Source organism: Carya illinoinensis, chromosome 3, assembly GCF_018687715.1.
Source record: "Carya illinoinensis cultivar Pawnee chromosome 3, C.illinoinensisPawnee_v1, whole genome shotgun sequence".
Lineage (NCBI taxonomy): Eukaryota > Viridiplantae > Streptophyta > Magnoliopsida > Fagales > Juglandaceae > Carya > Carya illinoinensis.
This window is the reverse complement of record NC_056754.1, coordinates 52,575,145-52,596,540: the sequence shown is the minus strand read 5'-3', so window position 1 is coordinate 52,596,540 and position 21,396 is coordinate 52,575,145. Positions and strand designations below refer to the sequence as shown.

General features: G+C 34.1%; 1 pseudogene; it reads left to right on the top strand.

Moving 5' to 3' along the window:
- Positions 1–12,990: 12,990 nt before the first annotated feature.
- On the top strand, positions 12,991–19,667 carry LOC122305275 (annotated as a pseudogene).
- The last annotated feature ends 1,729 nt before the right edge of the window (positions 19,668–21,396 follow it).

Genomic DNA, 21,396 nt, shown 5'->3' with positions numbered 1-21,396 from the left:
ATCAAATGAAAATACAAAACATCATTATTGCCCAAGAACCAACAAAAAATACCCTTAATGAAAACAAGAAAAATCATTATTTTCAGTGAAACCGAAGTAGAAACAACACAATCCCCAATTGCTCAACTTCGCACACAAGAAAAACCTAAAATCTCATTTCAGTCAGCGAACATTCACAAATTAACCAATTGATCAGTATCATGATGATAAAAGAAAATAATTTCATTTAACTCAAGCTACAACCAACAACAATGATCAAGCCGAAACCAAAACCAGAGAAGGGGAGTTGATTACTTTATGTGAAGCACAATAGAATCCTAATAGAGGCCTGGTTAGTTGATTAAAATCATTCTCTCTTACAAATTGACCGCTTCTTCTCCTAGTACCAGATTCCCAACTTCGATAGCCTCAAGATAACGAAAACAACAAGACAACTGGAAGAAAAATGGAAAAAATTGAGAGAATGAGAGAGAGTGAGTGTCGGGCGAAAGAGACAACCGATGAGAAAGAGAATGGAAGAGAGAAACATGGAGAAAAAAATGAAGGGAGTGTTCGGCGAGGGAGAAATGGAGAGAAAGTGAAGGGTTTTGAAAAGAACGGATTCACGAGAGAAATAGAACGAATTAGTTGAGAAGATGTGATTTTAAAATAAAATAATAATTTGGCGATGACCAATAACTCTCTATGTATGAAGGAAGAGATGGACTTACTGTAGCAGAAAGCTTCAACTCCTCTATTTTACCCAGTCCAATGTAGTGGGTTTAAAGACCATGAAGTCTATATTTTGGCTTTTCATGAGTTTTAGCAAGGCCGATGTGAATGCTCTTATATGATACATAACAGAACTCGTATTGAAACAGAAATTCTGTTTCTACCAAAATAGTATCCGAATGTTATTATTATTTTTTATTTAATAATTAAGAAATTTTTTAAAATAATATTGTATTTTTTAAAAATGTTTATGATGATTACAAAAATGTATAAAAAAATAAAATACATACTTTAAGATGCATTTTTGAGAGATATTTTCGTTGACTCTAGCATGACTGGTCTTGAAATTACAAATTGGATGAGAAAGGAATAAAATCGAAGTAATCTATTAATTTGTATCAATACCATGAGGTCATGTTCATGATTTTTCTTTTTCATTCCATACTGAAGTAGTCGTTGACTTTTGAAGAAGAATTATAAACGCATCAGCTAGGTTTCTAATTCCAAGTTGCATATATATATATATATATATATATGCAGTAATACTGAATGCTTTGCCTTATGTACATAGAGTAATGTATTGTCTCAAGAACTTAATTTCTATAATGTTATCTTTGAAGGTGATGCACAAATGATTGTGAAGGCTATAAAAAATACATATGAAAACTGACTTTGGTTTGGACAAATTGTGGATGACATAAAAGAGATGTCTAAGAGAAGGACAAATTGGAAGATGGTGTGATACCTAAATTGGAAATTGTGTTACACATCAGCTAGCTAAATTAATTAGAGTGAGATCGTAATGATCGAATAGGGTATTGAAATTATCACAGGTAATGTTTTATTACACAAACTCTATAATTGATCAATGAGCAATGTTACTCAACCTCCCAAATATTTACATACCATGTTTTTTAAAATTTTTAATTTTTGTAATTTGTTTTAGTTTATTCTTTTTAAATTAATTGAATTCTTCTATTCATTATCTATATATTAAATATTTAATAAAAGAAAAAATAATAAAAATTAAAAAAAAATATATAATGTATCAAAGTTATATAAATAGTAAAAGGCTGCGTATCTTTTATATATATATATATATACAAGAGCTAGCTAGGGTTTATGGTACTTCAACCAGCTGGAGCGCAGGAAAGATTCAGCCCTTTAGATCATCACTTATGTTTGAACAAGTCATGCATTCATGCCAAACATCGATCGATTCAATGACTTTCATGGTGGTTGATTAATTTATCGGATGGATATACAGATATACAAATTTGATTAATTTGGTCAGGAAAATGCATGCATGCATGGCTGTTCCGGCTTCTAAATTATTTGGTATATTAATCAGATATGATAATTTAATTATGATAAAGATTAACGATTTTTTTTCTCAATTTAAGATAATTAATTATGACCGGTCGATCGTATACAGGACGTACGTTTGATGAACTGTCTGAAAATAAGAGTAATTAATTCGGATGCATTCTTTTATCATGTTATTCTTTCCTTCATTAATTACTACTTTAATTAATTCATGCATATTCCCGCTCGTATGTAGCAGTTTGTATTATTTATTTAAAAAAAATACTATTATTATACTTAATTAATCATGTGATCGAGTCCATACTACTCATGATCATGATCATTGTTTAATATTGAATTGTAAAACTCACATATGTCAATCTATCTAAATGACAGATCCTCAAAATTGTTTGGACAGATCGATAATATTAATTAATTTTATTCACTTCCACAGCAACCACTGTATATATCCATATATAATGATCATTGGACTATGATCGATCGACGACATCAGTGCTACTATTAAATACGTAGTAGATTTTTCTTTAATTTGGATTATCTGTGGTTGTTTTGTCTTCTATTGCAATTAAACGGCTTTGGCTCTAAATGATTTTGTATTCTACATTGAAAAAGTGTAAGCTATTTTTTTTTTTTTTTTAAAAAGGGTCTTACTGTCTTGACAAGTTTTAAATTATGATCATTACAACCTCCCAAGATGAACACGTTTTAATCAAGATATACACTTATAATATATAATTAGTCTCTGAGATCGATTGTTTATAATGGAAATTATAAGCAATTTGAACACGATGGATGGATGATCATTGATCACAACCCAAAATGTCGCCTTAATTAGCAAGCATGAAACGTTGCTTTGAAAAAAAGGAAATATGTTCTTCATATGTGATCACATACTGCAGATTGCAGAAAATCAATGATATCTCTCTTCATGATCTTCTATGAATTTATTTATATTGAGTAGGGTCGTCTGCACGTATTTGAGGTCTGGAAAGTTCTACTAATTAATGGCAAACATATATAGATTGACACGTACGCCAAATAACATGTGCATCACTAATATAGAAATCTTTCATATCATCAAACATAAAAATAAAATATTTGTGTGTTGAACTTTGTATTAGTTGATGGGAAATCTGTTCAACATGAGTATGCAGCATGTTTCCACACCCGGCCACTTGTAAGTGACAGAATTTCTTGAAGTTTATCTTTAGATAGATCTATAATCTGGAGAGGTTTCAGTACGTCTTCGAAATATGAATGAACTTGTGATCAACGGCATAGTTTACAGGCCAATTATGGAGCGAGAGAACTCAAAATCAAGGACGTTCCTGCATCGCTGATCATGATGGAAAGGATTTCCACTACAAGAAAAATGACCTTTTGCGATCAATTTATAGCAATGAAAAGATTATTAATAACCAAAATTGGAAGAGAGAGAGTGTGTGAAAAATGTGTAATGGAAGAGAAGGCAATAGAGATAGATGATTTGGAAGTGCGTTAAATCGAGTACAAAGTTGTCGGTGGGAAAGCTATGTTTTTTTTTTAAAAATTTTCTTGATTATTTTTAATCACTAAAATCAAATAAATGAGAATTTAGTAGGATAGTCTATACACAAGAAATACACGGGTGTATGATATGAGTGATCTGTTGTCGTTGAATTACGTAGGTAGATCGAAGATAATTTTCTATAGGTAGAGCTAAGAAAGTTCTATGAAATGATATTCATGATTATTAATCATATATGAGTCTCATCATGAAAATTTTATTTCTTTTTCCCATCATTGGGACACGAATATGATCGTGAAGGCAAATACGTACTTGATCTTGAACATGATGGGCTGCTACTTAAATAATGAAAGTGTTGGCAAGACAAATTAGAAGTAAAGACGTGTGATGTATGATGTACCATTTGCATCTTCACTCGTGTGTGCATGCATATTGCTTTCATTCTTGACAACCACCCACTTATTTTCATTGTTGAGGTAGTTTTATTTGGAATTGTGTAGATGGAAAAAGAAAGAATACGCATCCCGTATAACACCTCATATTACTAATCCATCAACCACGGTATTGTACACCTCTTTCAACAGTTGGCGTATGTTTATTTTATGTGTATTCATTGGCCACTTGGGTTGATCATTATGTTACTACATGTTAGGACATATCACGACCACTTTATCCAGGCATTTCAAACTACATCTCAGGTTACTACAGTCCAGTACCTCATGCATGGTTACCACCTTTTATGCCTCTTCCAAGTGCCAACCCATATCCATTGAGTAACTAGGTGATCATTGGATGATAGGTTTAATTTTATAAATTTGAATATTTGGTCTAATTATTTATTTTATTTATTTATTTATTTTTTTGATAATTACAGCAATAGACATGGAACTCTACTTCCTTTGCTTCGCCAGGTATTCCTGCCTTGAGTAGTTCTGCTACCTTGCATACTTCCGCCATACCAATGATGGGACCTCCTCTAACTACATACCCATATCTATGGAGCAACCATGTGATTATTTCTTGGAATATTTATTGTAGTTAGTGTGCTTTAATTTTTTTTTTTCTATACAATATTTGGTCTAAGTATTTATATTAAATTTTTATTTTCAAAACTGCAGCAACAAACATGGAACTCTACGATCGCTCCTACTTATAGTTTCGCAACCAATGTCAACTCTAGTGTAGCTGCCAATTCTAGTGTACAAAGCAATGCTAGTGTAGCCTCTAGCTCTTGTTCGGCTTTACCAGCATTTGTTTCTCCGACGAATGCCAACTCATATCCATGTGGCAGCGAGGTAATGTGTTTGATTTTCCATATGTGTTGTCTTTTACATTATTTAGAACATATATTGTCATATAATACTTTTTTCTCCTAATTTGCAGGAAAATAAAATGCAATAAAGTAACTCTATTGAAGAGATTAATGAGGCCACATTAGACTCGATAGACTGTGAAGAGCAGTCTACTGCCTCTTTGGGTAATACTGTTGAGACCAAAGAGGCTGGTAGTTTTGGGTCACTTTATGTCGAGCAAACTAATGGGGGTGATATTGTTGAGGAGCCAAAGCCAGAGATGTGTTTTGAATCAGAGCATTCGTTGATGGCTTATTATAAACATTATAGAAAACAAGAAGGGTTTCCGATTATAACATAAGGGAGTAAAAGAGAGAAATATGTTACTATCAAATATGCTACTCTTGGATGTGCTCGTGGTGGCAAGACATGGAATAGGACATCAAATGTCTCGAAACCTCGGCCAACAAGCAAGACAAACTGCAAGACAATGATGAATGTGATGTTCAAGAATGAGAAGTTATGCATCACATCAGTTTTTAACATACACAATCATGTACTCAATCCAAGAAAAGCAAGATTCTTCATATGCAATAGAGAAGTTAATGAGTTAGTTAGAAGGGTATTGAATACAAATGATCAGGCTGGCATAAAGATGAATAAGAGTTTCTAAGTTCTTATGACTGAGGCGGGCGGGTTTGAGAATGTACTATTTGAAAAAAAAGATTGTCGTAACTATATTGATAAGGCACGACACTTGCATCTTGGTAAAGGTGGTGCTCAAATACTATTGGAATATTTTAGAATGATGCAATACAAGAATGATAGCTTTTTCGGCATCATAGAGGTGGAGGAGAAGGACATGATGAGAATTGTGTTTTGAGCAGATGCCCATAATAGAGGGGCCTATAACTATTTTGGAGGTGTGGTAACATTCGATACCACATACCTGACAAATAGGTATGCCATGCCATTTGCACCTTTCGTGGGTGTAAACCACCATGGGCAATTAATCCTTTTGCGTATAGGCCTTATTTCAAGTGAGGATACAGAATCATTTGTATGGTTATTTAAAAGTTGGCTTGATTGCATAGATGGAAAAGCGCCAAATACTATTATTACAGATCAAGATCGCGTAATGAAAAATGCGATCGCCATTTTTTTTCCCAACACGCAACATAGATATTGCTTATGGCACCTAATAAGCTTGGTTCCCATAGTCAATATTAATTTGGCCTGAAAAGTAAGTTACTATCTTATATCTATGACTCCCTTACTATCGAGGAGCTTGAGAATTCTTAGAACATCCTTAAGGATACATTCAACCTGCATGAAAATGTATGGTTGCAAAGCTTATATTCAGAGAGAGAGTTTTGGGTGCCTGTATATTTAAAGAACTCATTTTGGGCTGGAATGAGTACAATTCAGCGCAGTGAGAGTACGAACGCTTTCTTCGATGGCTATGTGCATGCTTGGACAAACCTTAAAGAGTTTGTGGATCAGTTTGACAATACATTGAAGAAAAAAGTTGAGAACGAAAACCAATCAGACTTTCATTCTTTCAACTTCACCATTCTTTGCATATCACATTTAGCTCTTGAGAAGAAGTTTCAAGATGTGTATACAAATGAAAAATTTAGAGATGTACAACAAGAGATAATGGGAATGATTTATTGTTATTATCGTTTCGAGAAAATAGATGGAGTAATCGCAATTTACTCAGTTGATGATGAAGTTAAGGCTGAAAATTTCATTAAGGAGGTTACTTATACTATTTTGTTTAATGAGGCCGAGTGTGAGGCGAAATGTCTTTGTGGATTGTTTGAGATGCGAGAAATAATATGTAGACATATTCTTGCCATCTTTTCAGCACGGAAAGTTCGTGAGTTGCCGAAAAAGTACATATTGGACCGATGGAGAAAAAACATAAAACGTAGGTATACTATTATTCCGAATAGTCATGACGTTGCTAATCAGAGGCCATAAACTGTTAGGTATAAACATCTATTAAAGATTTGTTATGAGATAATAACAAATGCTTGCACTTAAGATGGACATACTGAGGATATAGTATCAAAGTTGTATGCGATGAATGAGGTGTACTGCACCTCGAAGCCCCACAACATAGATTCCAATGTTGAAGTACGTATTGTGAATGCAGTCACGAAAGGAAGTTCAAAAAAGGTGCTAAGTCTCCATGTTGTCAGAGGTAAGGGAAGACCCCTATATAAGAGGAGGATATCAACGATGGAGGAACAAATGAGGAAAAAAAACTAAGGTTGTAAGAAATAAAGGAGATAAAGGAAAAAGCATATTGGTGAGAGTATGGAAAAGTAGATTTGAGTATTTGATAATATACTATTATTTGTGAACGTGGCTTATTTATGTATTTTTTTTATGTTATCAGAGGCGTGGATTGGACAGCGAATTATTGGAAAGCAGTGGAAATCAACTCGGTGAAAATTAAGAAAATACACAAACTCCTGTAATGGTGGATTGAGAAAGTGTATAATAAGAAGTAATGGAGACACAAGAAAGTGTACTAAAGCTTTACTTAATTCATTTCTTGTATTTGTAAGTTTTTTTTTTTTTTTTTTATATGGGTCTTACTTTGTCTGCTATTATATATACAGATGCAACTAGAGATAGATGAGACATAGCTAGAGATGGCAGATGAAATGCAAACAAATAGCATATTGTAGCAAGACTTTGTCTTTGAGTGTTGGAGTATGTTGTGTTGGTGTCGGGTTGTAAACAAATGCTTGTTGGTAGTGATTTGTTTGAACCCAGTCAAATGAACTCTTTGTATTTATTGTTAGGATGCTATTACATAAATGATGTGCTTTTTTTAAAAAAATTATTTGTTTATTTAATTTTTTTTAATGCTTCCTATCTTTGAGTGAATATAGCAGTCCATAGTTTTTATAATGCACGTGTAGAATGAAGCAGAATTTTTGAGAGATGTGCATATTTTTTAGTTAATGCAGCATATGTTCAAGTTAATGTAGCAATTTTTTTTTTTTTGTGAATGCAGGCTGCAGCAAATTTCTTTTTTATGCTCCTATCTTTGAGTGAATGTAGCAGTGCATAGTTTTTGTAATGCACGTGTAGAATGAAGCATAATTTTTTATTAAACTTGCAAATTTTTTAGTTAATGCAGCAAATTTTTGTGTTAATGTAGCAGATGTTCAAGTTAATGTAGCAGATTCTCTTTTAGTGAATACAAGCTGCATCATATTTCTTTTATACTCCTATCTTTGAGTGAATGCAGCAGTCCATAGTTTTTATAATGCATGTGTAGAATGAGCAGTATTTTTTAGTGAACTTGCAGATTTTTTAGTTAATGTAGCAGATTTTTGTGTTAATGCAGCAGATGTTCAAGTTTGCTACAGTAGATATTTTTTTTTTATGCTCCTATCTTTGAGTGAATGCATCAGCCCATAGTTTTTGTAATGCATGTATAGAATGGAGCAGAATTTTTGAGTGAATTTACAGATTTTTTCAGTTAATGCAACAGATTTTTGTGTTAATACAACATATGTTCAAGTTTGCTACAATAGATTTTTTTTTTAGTGAATGCAGGCTGCAGTAGATTTTTTATTTTATTTTATTTTTTTTATGCTACATTTTGCGGCACATATGTTGATGAATATGCAGCTGCCATATCACCTTTGAAACCCTGTTAATAATGTCTATCTATAGAGCAAATTTTTTTTGCACAAAATATAAGCTTTGTATAAGTCTTAATAAATGCAAAGAGTTTCCACAAAATATAAAGAGCTTTCACATACATTAGAATACTTACTTTGTTAATAAGCAGTGGAACATTAAAGAACACTAAAGTCTTGAGATTGAAGATGACTTTTTATAATAAAGTCTCAAGTACATTTATTAAAGTCTGGACTTGCAAACGTTAAATTCATATCAAATACAAATACAAAGTCTTCATCACTTTCAGCGTATCAAATACAAGTAAATAACTATGGACATTAGCTATTGCCCACGAAGTAGTGTGCGTACATGCCGTATGTCGACTTCTTGCCTACGAAGCTGGGTTTCATCGTTGTGGAATGCCAACTGCCTTTTCCCAATCTCTTCGTCTCTCTTTTTAAGTTTTTCCTCTTTCCTTAATATTTCTGCTTTTCTCTTTACAAGGGCTTACTCTTTGTATTCACTACCATCTGCCTACTTGAAATATTTGCAGTATGGTAGCCCCTGTGTGTCACATAAATCATTAAATTTGTTTGATATCAAAATTTTGAATAAAACATTAATATGTAAACAGAAACACATAAGTACTAGTAATTGCATCTACCTTTTTGTTGTACAATGGAAACCCAAAGAATGCTCGTCTAAGATTTCGTGGAGTATTTAATATTCTAAGTACAACTTCTTTCTCACAACTGCACATTGGGACGGTACTCAATGTGCTATATCCTAGTGTAGCTGAAGAAACTGAGGATGACATCCTTAATTGTTTTTCTTGATGAAAGTCATAAAAGAACATTATTAATTCATGGCAACCTAATTTTGCCATCTCCTTTAATTGTTCTTGAGAAAACTTCAGAAAGAAAAAGAAATGGATAAAGCCCGTTTTATGATATAATATAGACCATACTCATTTTTCATAGCCTTGAGTGATTAGCCAAGCTTTCTTACTAAAAAGGAAAATAAATAATTAGGAAACTTTATTAGCAAAACAACGGGAGCCAAATTATCAAATCAAGCACTTTTTATTCCATTGGGACAATAGTATAAAATCACACAATATACGATTTCTGGACTATAAAGTATAAACTTCTCCTCCCCCTGCAATAAGAGGACCACGTACTACATATTTTGTCTCCATAGAGATGAATTGATTATCAAACCCATTTAATCTTCCAAATACTTTTGTTGGCCACAAACCAACCTTAGTATACACTTCATCATCAAATTATAAAAGCCACACATATTCTTTTGAATTCATATAATTCTTATGATGGTAACAATAAACAAAGCAAATGTCAGTATATGCAAATATATGAACATATACAATTAAGTTATTTATTTTCTTCTCTATGTTAGTAAGCTGGTGAACATGGTGTGTATTTGAATGGTATTTACCTTACTGATCCGCAATTTTATGGCATATTGATTTCCTCCTACAATTGAAAGATTTTCTATCGGCCAACTTAGAGGTATTCAAGAACTGAGTTGTATGTAGCCTCGACATTGTTGATTAAAACATTTTTTTCCATTCACTTAATAGAGTTTAAAGTCATGGAATAAAATAACTGCATCTATTATTGATTATTGGGACGTGGCGGGGGGTGGGGATATTATGCAGATTTTTCAGGAGCTATATATACCTTTGAAAGTGGAGGGATTGCAAATGAAAAAGCCATAAGGGTCTTTTTACCCAAATGATATGGATAAAGTATGATGGTTGTGGCTCTTAACCTCAACATTTTATACTAAACAAGTTTATAAACCCAATCAACTTTGAAAGAGGAACAATTCATAAACACTGAACAACCTGTACGATATAATGCAGTATGAGCAGCCACCTAATTACCACTCTTGATTGAATAAAATTTGTAAAGAAGAAATATACACGGCCAACAACTATCAAAATGACAAGCGAAAAGACAAGGGTAGCAAATGAATTTTTGCCTTAAAGAAAAAAGAAAAGAAAAGTAAATCGAATAACAGAGGAAACAAGCCCAGAAATATACACAGTCAACTACTATCAAAATGGCAAGCAAAAAGTCAAGGGCAATGAATGAATTTTGGCCTTTAAAAATAAAAAAGGAAAAGTAGACCGAATAACTGAGGAAACAAGCCCAAAAATATACACGACCAACTACTATCAAAATGACAAGCAAAAAGACAAAGGCAGCAAATGAATTTTGGCCTTAAAAAAAAAAAAAGAAAAAGAAAAGTAGATTGAATAAATAGAGAAAACAAGCCCAACCATCAGATTGTACCTGCAAGGGTTAAGCTTTTATATACAGAAAATTCAATTGCAGTCCAACTTCGAAGAGAAAGAGATGCGAATCGAAGGGCTCTTTATATGCAAGCTTGAATGGTGGGAAAACAAGCTTATCCTACTACCATTTGGCCATCGTGCCACCTTTTAGGGTTAGAGTTGGGAACATAATCGCTAGAGAGAGGGAATAAGAGGGAGAGATTGAGGAGAGAAATGAAAGAGAGGGAGAAGAAGTAATGCAAAATGTACCGTTTCATGTGGGTTCAAAATAAGGCACCGTTTTACTTACTCCAAAACGGTGCGTTTGATGCCACGTTAGAAGTCATTCGCGAGCAGGCCCTCCATATGCCTGCAGTTAGACTTTTTCTTTTTTAAGCCATGGGAGTATTGGACCAACACCATGCATGGGTAATTGAAGAAGGGCAACCTTGTTGTTTCACGGTACAAAACCAAGAAACCATATATTGCATAAGAAAACAAAAAACAAAAAACAAAAACCTATCTAGTTTCACACCCAACAAACTCTCAATATCTAGTTTCTACAGAATTAATAAGGTCTACTTCAAGTATAAATTAAATATATATATATATATATCTGATCTCTCTTAAGGTCCAAAGTAATTGATCAAGATATGAAATATAATTAAACTGTAAATATTCATGAAAGAGAAGTACCCAGGCCCACTCCTCAATAATCTCCCAATATGTTATTTACTTGAGAGTTGCTACGCATCCGCAATTGTTTAGAAGCACACTGCACACACTTTTAATTTTTTATATTTTTTAAATGTCAGACGCCTCTCTCATCAGCTCTTTCTCATCTACGTCTCTCTCTCATCAGCTCTCTCTCTCTTCGACCTCTCTCTCTTCAGGATCTCTCTTCAAGCTCTCTCTCTCAACAAGCTTTCTCTCTCCTCAAGATGATCTCTCTTTGACCTCTCTCTCATCTACGTCTCTCTCTCATCAAGCTTTCTCTCTCTTTAGCCTCTCTCTCATCGAGATCTCTCTGGCCTCTCTCTCCTCAAGCTCTCTCTCTCATCAAGCTCTCTCTCTCCTCAAGATGATCTCTCTCTGACCTCTCTCTCATCAGTTCTTTCTCATCAAACTTTCTCTCTCATCAAATCCTCTCTCCATCTGACCTCTCTCTCTCTCCTCATATGTTCTCTCTCATCAAGCTCTCACTCTCAGAGCACTGGCATTGGTCTCGGTAAAATGAAGGAAACTTCAAAATTTAAATGATTTGGAAGTTAAAACACTGGCATTGGATTCATCAAACGCTAAAACTCAAGCTTTGAGTTACAGTAGATTTAGTTTTATCTTCATATTTGAAGACTCATTGTTTACCATCTATCCTATTATTTTATTACAAAATCACTTTTTTCAACTGCTCTTTCCTTTTCCGCTCGTGATTCCATTTCTCTCTTTCTCACCCTTTCTCTTCGTCTGTCTTTCTTCTCTCCCCGAGGCCAGATGTTTCTTTCGCCCCTGAATCCGAAAAAAGTTTCATTTCTCTCTTCCTTTTATTTATTCCTTCTTTTTTGTCAGCCAAACTTCCCGTTAATTTCGCTTGTTTTCGTCTTGGGTTGTAATGCTTCTCTGTTTTGTTGGTTTTTCCCTATAAGCTCTATCTTCCATTTTAATGGAGGTCAAGCTGTTAGGTGCTGTCGGTTCTCTCTCTTCAACGTCTCTCAGTTCTCTCTCTTCAAGTGGTCTCTCTCACATCAAACTGTCAGTTTCAACGAGGAGTAAAAAATTCAAACGGTAAAATTAGTTGACACGTAAGTGTGGAGTGTGTGATTTATACAGAGGCTGATGCCAATATTTTCTCTATTTACCTATTCCCCACAACATTCTTGAAATCTTCGAGGTGTTTGTGCCCATCGAGGATCATGACCATATGGCCAACCTGCCCGTATGAATCATGTGGGCATTAAATTAAACTATCGATTTATGCTAAAAGATAAGATCAGGGACCAGCCAGACACCATATATGTATGGGCCCATTTTTTTATTCAATAATAAAAAAATACTTATCATTTTCTTGATCAACATCCTTCTTATATATTTTTTTAATGTTATATTAAATAATTAAAATAAGTACTAAAATGTTATAAATAGTTGCTAATAAGACATTATATTAAATATATTTTTTTAATTACAGCACTTCTCACGTATCTTGCGGTCTCCGTATGAATATATAGCACCCCACCTCCAGCCTGACCTCTTTGGAACTTTAGTACGTTTCACCAACCCCAGTGCTTTTAGTCATAAATCTCTTCATTAATGGCTGCCATTCCTCCATCAAACACCGTCCTTCCCTTCGCCATACCCCTCCAAAACCCCGGCCTCCATTCTATAACGTCCCAATTTGTAGCACCATTTTTAGGCCAAAAATCCCAATTTGGAGAACTTTCATATTACACTTAGTGATCAAATCATGGATTCTAAATCAGCTTCACAGCAGATGCACAACATCTCATCACACTAGATCTTTTCTGTTTTTCTTCCAGAATATACTACAGTTATTCTCTGCTGTAGTTTGTTACTCTCTACTGTAAATCGTTAGCTACACAGATTCCTCGTCTTTGTAAAGGTCTATAAATAGACTCTGTAATTACCTTTTCCATATATAGAAAATGATATAGTTTTTCACTCTCTCTTTCGCTCAGCTCAACATGGTATCTAGAGCCATTTGACAAACTGTCCACTTTCATCCATGGCCTCATCTTCTTCGCCACTAAAGCGCCTACACCATGCAAGGTCCTATCCAAAACAGGCGACTCCCTGTCAAGCATTGTAAGCGAGCTCGAGGAAGAAAGAACACAGAGAGTAATGGAACAAGATGATGAGGAACCACAGACCACGGCCGCCCATGCCGATGCCTGGCGTGAAATCCTCGGCCAAGACGACTGGGTTGGCCTGCTCGATCCCATGGACCCGCTTCTTCGATCTGAGCTAATCCGTTACGGCGAGATGGCACAAGCATGTTACGATGGCTTCGATTTCGACCCGTTTTCCAAGTACTGCGGGGGCTGCAGATTCATGTGCCCGGAAGTTCTTCGACTCACTAGGAATGTCGCACTTCGGCTACAATGTTTCTCGCTACCTCTTCGCGACCTCAAACATCAATCTGCCCAACTTTTTCAAGAAGTCGCGGTGGCCAAAAGTGTGGAGCAAGAACGCCAACTGGATCGGATACGCTGCTGTTTCAGACGACGAAACCTCCAAACGTTTAGGCCGCCGTGACATAGCTATTGCATGAAGAGGCACGGTGACACGGCTGGAGTGGATAGCTGATCTTATGGATTTCCTGAAGCCAATTTCTTCCAACAAAATCCCATGCCCGGACCCAACTGTGAAAGCCGAATCAGGGTTTTTAGACCTCTATACTGGCAAGAACGAGGACTGCAGATTTTGCCAGTTTTCAGCGAGGGAGCAGATTCTAAGCGAGGTCAAAAAGTTGCTCGATATCTACTCAAACGAAGAAGCTGTAAGCATCACCATCACAGGGCATAGTCTGGGGGCTGCGTTGGCCATTCTAAGCGCGTATGATATCATTGAAATTGGCCTGAACGCGTTGAAAGACGGCCGAGCCGTGCCGATATGCGTGTTCTCGTTTTCGGGGCCGAGAGTAGGGAATGCGAGGTTCAAGGAGAGGCTGGAGATGTTGGGGTTGAAGGTGCTGAGGGTGGTGAATGTCCACGACTTGGTACCCAAGTCGCCGGGGCTGTTCTTGAACGAGCAATCGCCGCCAATGATGATGAAGCTGGCCCAGGGGTTTCCATGGAGTTACTCGCACGTCGGGGTTGAGCTTGCATTGGATCACAAGAAGTCCCCGTTTCTGAAGCCGACGGGTGATCCGGTTTGTGCACATAATTTGGAGGCTCACCTGCATTTGCTTGACGGGTTAGTATTCATGATCAATTAATTAATCTGTTTCTCATGATCTTATGGAGATAAATTATTGAGTAATATTACTCATAATTCTAATTCTCAAACTATTTATTTCACTTATGAATCTATTATCTAATATCATATGAGATGATAAGAAAATGATAAAATAATGAATATAGATAATGAATAATTTTTTTCTACCTGCATCATACAAATTGATATTTTGGTTTTATATAACCACCAAGATAAGATATATACGCAGCTTGGGATGATTACAGTATGCTCTTTTTTGTTATTTTGTTTGTGCAGTTTTGCAGTAGTTTAGTGTGTGTATATCTCTCTATAATAATAAGCGTCTATTCCGCTGCTACAGGAATGAGGAGTAAATTCTCATTTCATTTCTGTGTATTTCATGTCTTCACTCTTTCCGTGTCGTTATTGAATTCAACAAAGTAAAGGCAAAAATCTAGATTCTTTTATTTGTATTTATTTTAGACATGAGTGCAAGAGTTGGTGATGACTTTCAAAGAAAAATACAAATGTTTTAGTAAATGTGAAATCACATATATGTTAATTATTTCCGGATGTTACCATATATAGATTAAAATATTTTTTTTCTTGCACTAATTAAAGGTCTCCACAAACACTTCTACCAATCTAACGTTGTTTTCTACATCTCACAATCATTATAGTGTGGGGACACTCGCAATCTATTGTGCTTTATATTTATCCCATGATAGTATATCATGAAGTATAATATAGGAAGTGGATAGGATCGGTTGCAAGGATTGTGAGATCCTTTTCCTTATCTTACTTCTCTTTCATGTTTCAAAGCAAAAACTGTAAAAGCAATTTGCCTAAAGTTTAACAATAATGCTTCCCCAATGAAAGCAACCACTCACCTACTCTCTCTCTCTCTAGATTGCTTGTGAGGTATAAATTCAATTTCGTTGAGTTTGCCTAGGCCATACAGAATCAGAAATTCTAATTGGACAGCTAGGAAAGATTAGATGCGTACAGTTTCATTTTAAAAATAGTCAATACCTATTCTATTATTATTAATAATGATTATTTGGCTAATAATTAAAGACAAATTTAAACAACTTGCTTGACTTTACACTGAAGTAAATACAATAGAGCCAAGCATCAAAGATCGATGAAATATATATATATATATGAATAATGAATATATTAGCCAAACCTGCCACCACCTAATTATTATATATATATATATATATGACCATGCAAAAGATAGTCAGGTACGTTGCAATTATTGACTTATATATATACGAGGCCGACCTCTTAAAGCAAAAGCCTGGATGAAGAAAACAAAATAATTAGGTGAGGGAATTAGTTATTATTAATTGGGTCAATGAAAGCCAAGCAAATCTGGCAGGTTTGGCTAATATATTCATTATTCATATATATATATATATATATTTCATCGATATTTGATGTTTGGCTCTATCGCATTTGTTTCAGTGTAAAGTCAAGCAAATTGTTTAAATTTATCTTTAATTATTAGCCAAATAATTATTATTATTAATAATAGAATAGGTATTGACTATTCTTAAAATGAAACTGTACGCATCTAATCTTTTTTAGTTGTCCAATTAGAATTTCTGATTTCGTATGGCCTAGGCAAACTCAACGAAATTGAATTTATACCTCACAAGCAATCTAGAGAGAGAGAAAGTGAGTGGTTGCTTTCATTGGAGAAGCATTATTGTCAAACTTTGGACAAATTGCTTTTATAGTTTTTGCTTTAAAACAGGAAAGATAAGTAAGATAAAGAAAAGGACCCCACAACCCTTGCAACCGACTCTACCCACTTCCTATATTATACTCCATAATATATTATCACGGGATAAATACAAAGCACAATAGATTGCGAGTGTCCCCACACTACAATGATTGTGAGATGTAGAAAACAAGGTTAGATTGGTAGAGGTGTTTGTGGAGACTTTTAATTAGTGAAAGAAAAAAAATATTTTAATCTATATATGGTAACTTCCGGAAATAATTAACATATATGTGATCTCCCATTTGCTAAAACATTTGTATTTTTCTTTGAAAGTCATCACCAACTCTTTCACTCATGTCTAAAATAAATACAAACAAAAGAATCTAGATTTTTGCCTTTACTTTGTTGAATTCAATAATGACAAAAGGAGGCCATGTGATGTGATCGTGCGTCCAAAGTCCAAACCCACTATTTCAAATGCGAAAAATGATACATTCCTGTCTATTTTCATTCAAATATCCCATCATGTATTGCATTATATTAACTGATAGAGTACTGTTAATAAATCCAATTCTAACCCGACAGCCTCACCCATTTTCTCACCAAATCTAACTACTCTCCCACTAAAAGTCTCCACACTTTCCAATGTCACCATCTCTTTTGTCTTGACTCTCACTCGAAATCATGTGCATAATTTATTTTATCTTGCCAAATTTAACTACTCTCCCACTAAAAGTTTCCACACTCTCCGGGTGTCCCATGATTAGCTATTGAGAAGGATGAATGAAAGACTTTTTGTAAGGAAATAATTAAAAGTTTGATAAAATAAATAATAAATAAAGGTATGATTAAAAAATAATAAATGAAGTTAATGGTTCCTGACGCAATATCACGCAGAACAACAAAAGCACAGTTGATCTCTATCCTCAGAGCTGCAATAAACTCTAAAAGTGGTTCCTCTGGGATATGGAATTCTGGAATGTGTGGTGGACGTCTACATGATCAAATAGATGTATGAGCAAAACGACTCAAAATAGAGAAATTGAAATAATTAAACCACCACAACAAGAGCAACCTTACTTTTGGATGAAGGTGGATGCGTTTGACCACAAGAACAGAATTGAAAGTGCCAAAATCAAGATGTAGCAGACCAGAGTCAGCAAATGGTCAAGCTCGACTCGAGCTCGGCCTGCTAATGCAAAATTTTAGCAGATCAACTGGAAAGGTAAAAAAAATATAATAATTAAGCACACTGAGATATGAACACGATCTCTTCAAATATATCAACATATGTTTGGATCTATAGGGGAAGAAAACCAACAACCGAAATAAAAGGTTTTTTAAAAAATGTACATTAACTTGGATTTGTAGGAAATGAACAACATGTATTCATTTCCCTGCAGATCCGCGATGGAAGAAAAAACAAACAAAAGAGAAAAAGAACAGAGAATAGGAGACTGAAAGAAAAATAAAAAATAATGATCAGCCGAAAGGGAAAAAAAAAAGTTAACAATGCTGACATCTAACACGATCTCTCAAAATATATGAAGATCTATTCGGATCTAGAGGGAAAAAAAGGCAACACCAAAACATTTCTCACCAAACCCAAAAAAGTAACAAAGTCTTGTCTCATCTCTTTGTCCCATATTCTCTCTCTCTCTCTCTCTCTCTCTCTCTCTCTCTCTCTCTCTCTCTCTCTCTCTCTCTCTCTCGTGTTTTTCCTCAGAGATCAACCATGCTTTTGTTGTTCTGCGTGATATTGCGTCAGGAACCATTAACTTCATTTATTATTTTTTAATCATAGCTTTATTTATTATTTATTTTTATCAAACTTTTAATTATTTCCTTACAAAAAGCCTTTCATTCATCCTTCTCAATAGCTAATCGTGGGACACCCGGAAAGTGTGGAGACTTTTAGTGGGAGAGTAGTTAAATTTGACAAGATAAAATAAATTATGCACATGATTTCGGGTGAGAGTCGAGACAAAAGAGGTGGTGACATTGGAGAGTGTGGAGACTTTTAGTGGGAGAGTAGTTAGATTTGGTGAGAAAATGGGTGAGGCTGTCAGGTTAGAATTGGATTTGTTAACAGTACTCCATCAGTTAATTTAATGCAATACATGATGGGATATTTGAATGAAAATAGACAGGAATGTATCATTTTTCGCATTTGAAATTGTGGGTTTGGACTTTGGACGCACGATCACATCACATGGCCTCCTTTTGTCATTATTGAATTCAACAAAGTAAAGGCAAAAATCTAGATTCTTTTGTTTGTATTTATTTTAGACATGAGTGCAAGAGTTGGTGATGAATTTCAAAGAAAAATACATATGTTTTAGCAAATGGGAGATCACATATATGTTAATTATTTCCGGATGTTACCATATATAGATTAAAATATATATTTTTTGCACTAATTAAAAGTCTCCACAAATACCCCTACCAATCTAACGCTGTTTTCTACATCTCACAATCATTGTAGTGTGGAGACACTGGCAATCTATTGTGCTTTGTATTTATCCCGTGATCATATATTATGGAGTATAATATAGGAAGTGGGTAGGGTCTGGTGCAAGGGTTGTGGGGTCATTTTCCTTATCTTACTTCTCTTTCCTGTTTTAAAGCAAAAACTATAAAAATAATTTGCCCAAAGTTTGACAATAATGCTTCCCAATGAAAGCAACCACTCACCTACTCTCTCTCTAGATTGCTTGTGAGGTATAAATTCAATTTCGTTGAGTTTGCCTAAGCCATACAGAATCAAAAATTCTAATTGGACAGCTAGGGAAGATTAGATGCGTACAGTTTTATTTTAAGAATAGTCAATACCTATTCTATTATTATTAATAATGATTATTTGGCTAATAATTAAAGACAAATTTAAACAGCTTGCTTGACTTTACACTGAAGCAAATGCAATAGAGCCAAGCATCAAAGATCGATGAAATATATATATATATATATATGAATAATGAACATATTAGCCCAACCTGCCACCACCTAATTATTATATATATATATATGATCATGCAAATCATGAGATTTGCTTGGCTTTCATTGACCCAATTAATAATACCTAATTCCCTCACCTAATTATTTTGTTTTCTTCATCCAGGCTTTTGCTTTAAGAGGTCGGCCTCGTTCTTCTCAAGTCGATCCTAGCCAGCAATATTCATACATACATACATACATAAATATATATATATATATATATATATATATTATATCAGAGAAAGATTAACATGATCTAAGATTAACCATGCATGCACATTGGGGGGTAAAAGTTGGGCATCTTTATCGATCCTTTCAGTACCAGCTTGAAAGTTTGAAAAAATCATAGGTTGGATCCTTGAAGGGACTCTAAGCCTGAAAAACTTGAGGAAAGTTGGGTTAAATCTATATTAATAGCTGTTAACTCAGTTAACTGGATTATGTTAATTTATTAATAATTGTTATATATATAAAAAAAATTATATAAAAATAAATTTATATATTGATATAATTTCACGTCATATATTAAATCTATTTTATGTTAAAAATAATTTTATAATTTAATATATTAAATTAAATCACATTAATTTATAAATTTAATTTTGTCTATTCTTTATCCGACCAAAATATTTTTAAATTCAATGTTAAACTAATTAACTCATGGGAATTTTAAAAGTTGTAAAGCTCGCTCCGTAATTTCATTGTGCTACCTGCCCATCTAATTAACAACCGCCTTCCGATCCTTATAAGAACTCTGTCTATTGCATGAACTCAAAGAAACATTATGCAACCCATAATTTTCTTCCCTCTCTCTGTCTCTCTCTCTCTCTATATATATATATAGCCTGCCTGTCTGTGCGTGCAAATGCGAATGCATTGTCAGTGTCTGTGCGTATGCTTGTGCATGTACACGTACATGCATTTCGCTCCAAAAACTAGAACCCACAAATTAATGCTGTAGCAGACGACCAGTTTAGCCAAAATAATGCAAGAGAAGTAGTACTGTCATAATCAAGTTAGGTAACTAAGAGGGTATTAGGATAGTCCTTGCTTGGCATATACGATAGGCATTAGGTAGCCCTAAACGAGTAGAAAGTACGATCTCTTCATGAATTTCTTGATCACTCGACGTTCATGACACACAGTATTGCATATTAATATATGTTATAATTGAATTATTATTCTTCAACTCGCATCAGATATATTTAATTATAATAATATAATATAATTTTGCATGATTTCTCATTTATCATCATGTCTTTAGTACTCCAATTGTCGATGTAACATCAGTTGTCAATTGCATATATATATATATTTATATATAGTTAGTTAGGTTCTCCTAATTTTCTTTTGTCATTTTCTAGAGGATGTAAATTATATTTTATTTTCTCAAATAAGGCTGAAAATTTTGGTGGGAGTAGGCATGCATGCTGTTCCAGCTCAAAGAAATGACCAGCGATGATTCTCAAAAGCATAACCGGCTAATAAAGAAAAATATATATGCAAGTTGATTTGCAGACATTTCTTCATTCTTTTGGACATGGTAAAAAGTATCGAACTGATCATAAATTGATTTGATCATTTTCGTTAGGAATTCATGTGAATTTAATTCCTATTATATTGATCTATTTTTGATCAATAAAATTGAAGATAATTAGTGTATGAGATTTTACATTATTTAAAAATGAGAAATTCTTACTCTTAAAAACAAAGTAAATAATAAACATATATATGATGAGTTTCATCTTTTATTAATTAACATCGCGCTCGTCATTATCTCTATGCATGCATGTTATTCTTTCTTAAAGAAGAATCCAAGGCATTGAATTATTTACCTAAATTTATTTTAAAGAAAAGTGAATAAGGTACTAGCTAGGACAGGTGCCACCTGTTTTTAAAATTAAAAATTAATTATCAAGCATAGTTTGGTTAATTGCATTGGTATGAAAGGACATCA